We start from the raw sequence: 6,000 nt of genomic DNA on the forward strand, positions 1-6,000 counted from the left end.
CTAATAAACTGAACTTTGAAGTTTTTTGCTGCAGAAGTTATCTCAGCTAATTTTTGTTATCTAATTTGATAATAAGGTGATTGTATGCAGAATGCTCGCGCCAGAAACTCATACAGTGGTTTTGTACAGATAAATAAATAAATAAATATTAGCAGGTTCTCAATAGTATTTCAATTTGGGGGGGGGGGGGGCGCGAAAAAAATTCGGTCCCCTAGGGGGGGTATGACAGAAAATAATTGAGAACCACTGCACTAACAAATATGTCACTAAATGTGTCAGACTGTTGAACTGTTAGAAAGATAGACTCCATCAGACTTATGGCCTGGCAGCGATCTCCCTACTTTATACAATGTTGAATGGGTGCAGTCCAAAGTATGAAGGATTGGGTAGGTTCAAAAATAAAACAAAAGGGAAAGGAAAGTTGTGTACAATAGTACAGCTCAAACTGCTATAGCATATGTGACCAATGCTTGGTTTTCTCAAATTTGGCAACGTTGATAGACTATGCAGGCCTATTTCATTTTTCCTTTATTTAACCTCCAAAGATCAATTGAGGGGTTCTACATTGATGTCGAGTTATTACAAAAACACAATAGGGGAAGGTGGGGTGATTTGTGCATTTTGGAAGTTGCAAAACCCCTTGTTTCTAGAAAACCGTGGAAGAAATTGGAAATGTGACCACATATTTAAGAAGAGCCATCCATTTGACTCATCCTGTAAAGAAGGGAGACACAAGGAATAAGATATAAGCACATTTAAGCTCAAAAAACTGTGTTTTGCCTTTCAAAGTAAAATTTCCATGATCAAGGTTTTTTGATTATTGTGTCTGAACAATTATAGACACGTTTGAAAACATTTGACACATGTTTTAGTGCTTTGGTATGCTACACTTTGAGTCTATATAGTTAGCACAATGTCAACCCTAAATTGCTGCATCATGCCTATTATCCAAAATTCTGGGGATGGGGTGATTTGTGCGCAAGGGCCTGGGTGAGTTATAAGTAAGTAAGTAAGTAAAATGTATTTATAAAAGCACATTTATGACAGTTTGCACTGTCCAAAGTGCTGTACATAGTGCATTCAGTAGGTAAACAATGAAGGTAAAATAACAATAACCAAAATAAAAGACGTAAAGCCCATACATCCACATAAACACAGATAGTAGTGCAGAGGTAAGTAAGTAGTGCAGAGGTTAATGGGGAGGAAACACCAGGGTGTACATATGGGTTTTGAGCCTTGATTTAAAGGCAGAAATGTAGGGGGAATCACATTTGTCAGGTGGCAGTTGGTTCCACAAGCACGGAGCAACTAGTGCAAAGTACATTTCTGAGAGTTGTGCCAGTGGCATGGCTGTATACGCTGGTCACCAAAAGAAAGTGATTGTCTACAGTAGCTCAGAAGAGAGTGACATCTCAATTCCACTTAACGACACCACTGATGAGAGTTCAGATGGCCAGAAAGATGATGATGGTGACTTTGTGGGGTGATTTGTGCGACAAGACAACTTTTTTTCCGAAAGCTATATTTCTTAAACAGTTTATTCCAGATCCAAAGTTTTTATTGCCAGGGATGCACAACATCCTGAAATATATGTACATATTTGAGTTGGAGACATAACTGTCAAGGCCTCACTTTAAAATCACTTTGAGTAAAAAGTTGCACAAATCACCCCACCTTCCCCTATATAATACAAATACACAACAGTTTACAAAGAAAAAAAAACAATTAAAACATTCCAAAAATGAAAAAGAAGAACATTGCTTAGCCCAAACAGTAACAGTTTATGTGGGGCAGATTCAAAATAATATGTCTAAAGTTAAAAGATATGAATTTGTTTATTCTGATTTGAAGTTGTAAATTGTTCCAGCAGTCAGGGGCACTGAAGCTAAAAGCTATTTAGCTTCATGATGTGCTGCAGTCCGTTAATGAAGGCAGGTTTACCTTCCAACAACACAGGGATTCAAAATGCTATACTTAAGCCGAGGAGGTGGACAGCATGTCACCTAGCAATACTGTCAACTGCTGCCATTAGAAGAGCCCACACACAGGCTTTATACAAAGAGATCCTAGAAATATAAACGAAAAAAGCGTTTTGTACCTACCTGTAGCTGAAGCATCACTCTAGCTTGCATCACCCAAGAACCGAAGAAGATTCACCCTTCCATGTGACTTATTTACTTAATCAACTTATTCCTATTGTGGATAAAAACGCAAATACATTGCAATGCGTTATAATGGATTTCTATGTTATGGTTCATCGTATGGGGAAATGACATGGCATAATTTCATATCGTTTGAATTCACACGCTTAGCAAGAAACGGGTCATTTCCTGTGGTCAACAAACAACGGAAAGGATCATGGCAAAGAAATGTGGATTTGTGTTTGGATAACTGTCAACCAGATAGAAATCTCTGCTGTAATATATACAGCGATGCTCAAGCGTGCAATATTAGGTATGCGTTGTCAGCTGTTGAATTGATTAAGCGTCTTCATTTTCATTATTTTCATTGCTTCGAGAGGAACATTTGCAATAACCCGACCCTGTGAACTCATCATTCATTTCCTCTCCAACTGTGATCTCATTTTCCCACGGTGGCCTCCAGGCTCAGAAGGTATTCTCACAGCAACGATTGGTGGCTTGTACAAATTAAATCTATGCTGGTATGGTGTGTGTTTATCTTACATGGGGTATGTGTTTGAAGCTGTAGTGCGTAACCTTTTCATAATGTCTGTTTCATTGTCAAACGAGTTGACACAAAGTTCATTAATCCCATCAGCTCCACAAAACTCTTTCAATATTTCTCAGTATGGCAGAATTCACAAACTGGTGTCGCCCCCTGACACTGGTGCATGGAGCTCAGAAAAAATCCGATTAAGACCCCAAGACATTTTTCAGTTGTTGATTCTACTTCTAAGAAAAAAACCTGGAAGCACAGCAGAAGGTATTGTTTGTTTGTTTGTAACCTTTATTTAACCTCGAAAGATCAATTGAGGGGTGACCCTCTTTTACAATGACGTCGAGTACAGATACACAATATACAATAAGAATACATAACAAGTTTACACACACACACACACACACACACACACACACAGACAACAACAATTTAAAACATTCAGATCAATTGAATGAAATAAATAATAGCCTAATTAAAACAGTTACAAGTGTGGAGGGGTTGATTCAAAATAATACTTTTAAATTGGTTAACAGATATGAGTGTATTTATTTTAATTGTATGTTGTAGGCTGTTCCAGGAGTCAGGGGCACTATAGCTAAAAGCGGTTTTACCAAGCTCAGACCGGGCATAGGGGACATATAACATGATCATGTCAGTTGAGCGGGTTTGATAAAGCCCATCTGAAATAAGCAGCATTTCTGTCAGATAGAGTGGTAGCTTTCCAGTCAGAGCTTTATATATAAAAATATGCCAATGTGCATCACGTCTCTCCTTAAGGGAGGACCACCCAACCTTTTCATATAAAACACAATGGTGTGTATCATAAGCATCTCCTGTAATGAATCTCAAAGCAGAGTGAAATACAGAGTCAAGGAGTTTAAGGCATGAACGAGATGCATGCCGATAAACCACATCACCGTAATCAAGGACAGACATAAAAACTGCCTCAATAATCCTTTTCCTACTAAACAACGGGAAGGTAGCTTTATTCCTATAAAAATATCCAATCTTTTGTCGCAGACGACAGACAAGATTTTTTATGTGAAATGTAAAAGAGAGTTTTTCATCTAGCCAGATACCAAGGTACTTATATTCAGAGACTCTCTCGATCAAAGAACCGTTCACAGCATAGATGCATGCACTATTGTCTAAATCTCTAGCCCTAGAGAACAACATGAATTTAGTTTTAGTCTGGTTAAGGACAAGTTTAAGTGAAATAAGAGCATTCTGAAGAGCATTAAAGGACAGTTGCAGGTTCTCAATAGCTGACTTTGCAGAGTCAGCAACACAATACAAGATGGTGTCATCAGCATATAAATGGATTTGACAACCACTGACAAGAGACACAATATCATTGATGTAGATGGTGAATAGTACCGGACCTAAAATTGAACCTTGTGGAACACCTTTGGTTATGGGTAAGAAACCAGATTGGATATTACCTAGCTTCACACATTGAGATCGGTCAGAAAGGTAATTACTGAACCAGCTACACGCATTTTCACTAATACCAATGTTAGCCAATTTATCTAATAGTAAAGAATGGTCTACTGTATCAAAGGCTTTACTGAGATCAATAAAGAGGGCAGCACAGTGATTACTATTATCTAAGGCAGAGACAATATTGTTAGTAACCAGAGTGATGGCAGAGATAGTGCTATGGTTAGTTCTAAAACCAGATTGGTGAACAGATAAAATAGTGTGACTTGAGAGAAATGTTTTCAATTGGTAATTAATAAGGGATTCCAGCGTTTTTGACAGACATGACAGTCTGGATATTGGCCTATAGTTATTAGGGTCAGTTTTTTCTCCCGCTTTATACAAAGGAAGGACACAAGCTGATTTCCAGATCCTTGGAATAACGCAGGAAGATATAGAAAGGTTAAAAATGTGGGTAATACACTCTGCAATTACAGGGGCTGAGAGTTGGAGAAAGAATGGGTCTAGGTTGTCTTCTCCAGTGGATTTCTTGGGGTCAATGCTTAAGAGAGCATCAAGAACCATACTGGAGGACACAGGAATAATAGAAAACTGAGGAACATCATTGGTGGTAGGCATATGAACCTGTTCAAGGGGTAGCTGGTTGTCTGCTAGAGAAGATCTAGAGTTGTCCTCTTTGAAGATATGGCCAGCAACATTAAAATGTCTATTAAAACCAGCGCAGATCTCGGTTTGATCGGTAATAAAACTATCATCAAATTTAACCTGAATTGGAATAGAAGCTGATGTAGCAGAGCTATTTTTGTTGGTTTTAACCACCTTCCAGAATTTTGCTGGGTTAGAATAGGTGTCTGTGATCAATTTTAAATAGTAGTCGGATACATTCTTCCTCACTAAGGATGTACATTTATTTCTTAAGGCTCTGAATGCAGTCCAATGTGAGGCGTTATTAGTACGTCTAGCAAGAGACCAGGCTTTGTTTCTAGTTCGGAGAAGAGATGTAAGTTCTGGACTAACCCAAGGACTGGATCTATCCTTAACTCTATACTTCTTAAAGGGGGCATGTGTATTTAAAATAGATAGAAAGGTGGAAATGAAAAAGTCTAAAGCTAGTTCGACATCAGGAATAGCCAGGGTGTTGTGAATATCACTATTATAAAGGTCATGAAGAAAGGCTTGCTTATTAAAAATATTTAGGTTTCTCTTAATTAAAACCCTGGCTGAGGATTTTTTTATATGTGTATCACGGACACATACAATGGGACAATGGTCACTTATACCTAATTCAAGTACTCCAGATAAAGATATTTTATCACTCTTATTAGAGAAGATTAGGTCTATAAGTGTTGATCTTGAGGGTTCTTTCATGTTTGGCCTGGTTGGATTTATGATTAACTGTGACAAATTTAGGTTAGAAGATATTTCCTTTAAATGATCAGAGGCATTTGTCAACCAATCCAGATTAAAATCACCCATAACTAAAACTTCAGAATTAGAATAGTGGGAAAGTAGGTCAGCCAAACGATCAATAGACCCAGCGTCAGCTGATGGAGGTCTATATACTCCAACAACAATGAGAGAATTACTAAAACCACAATCAATTTTGAGAGCCAGAAATTCAAAACATTTGGGTATAGAGATTGAGAGTAAAACAGAAACAGAAAGACAGGACTTAACATAAATGGCCACACCACCACCTCTTTGAGGCCTGTCCGATCTAAAAATGTTGAAGTTAGGCAAGGCCACATCACTGTCATTTTGATGTTTTTTTAACCATGACTCAGTAATGATCAAAATATCGGGATCAGTTTGCAGGGCTAATATTTTCAAGTGATCCAATTTCTCAGATTGGAGTATACTCCTAATATTCCAATGAATCAG

This window comes from Ammodytes marinus (assembly GCF_949987685.1).
Source record: "Ammodytes marinus genome assembly, chromosome: 20".
Classification (NCBI taxonomy): domain Eukaryota; kingdom Metazoa; phylum Chordata; class Actinopteri; order Uranoscopiformes; family Ammodytidae; genus Ammodytes; species Ammodytes marinus.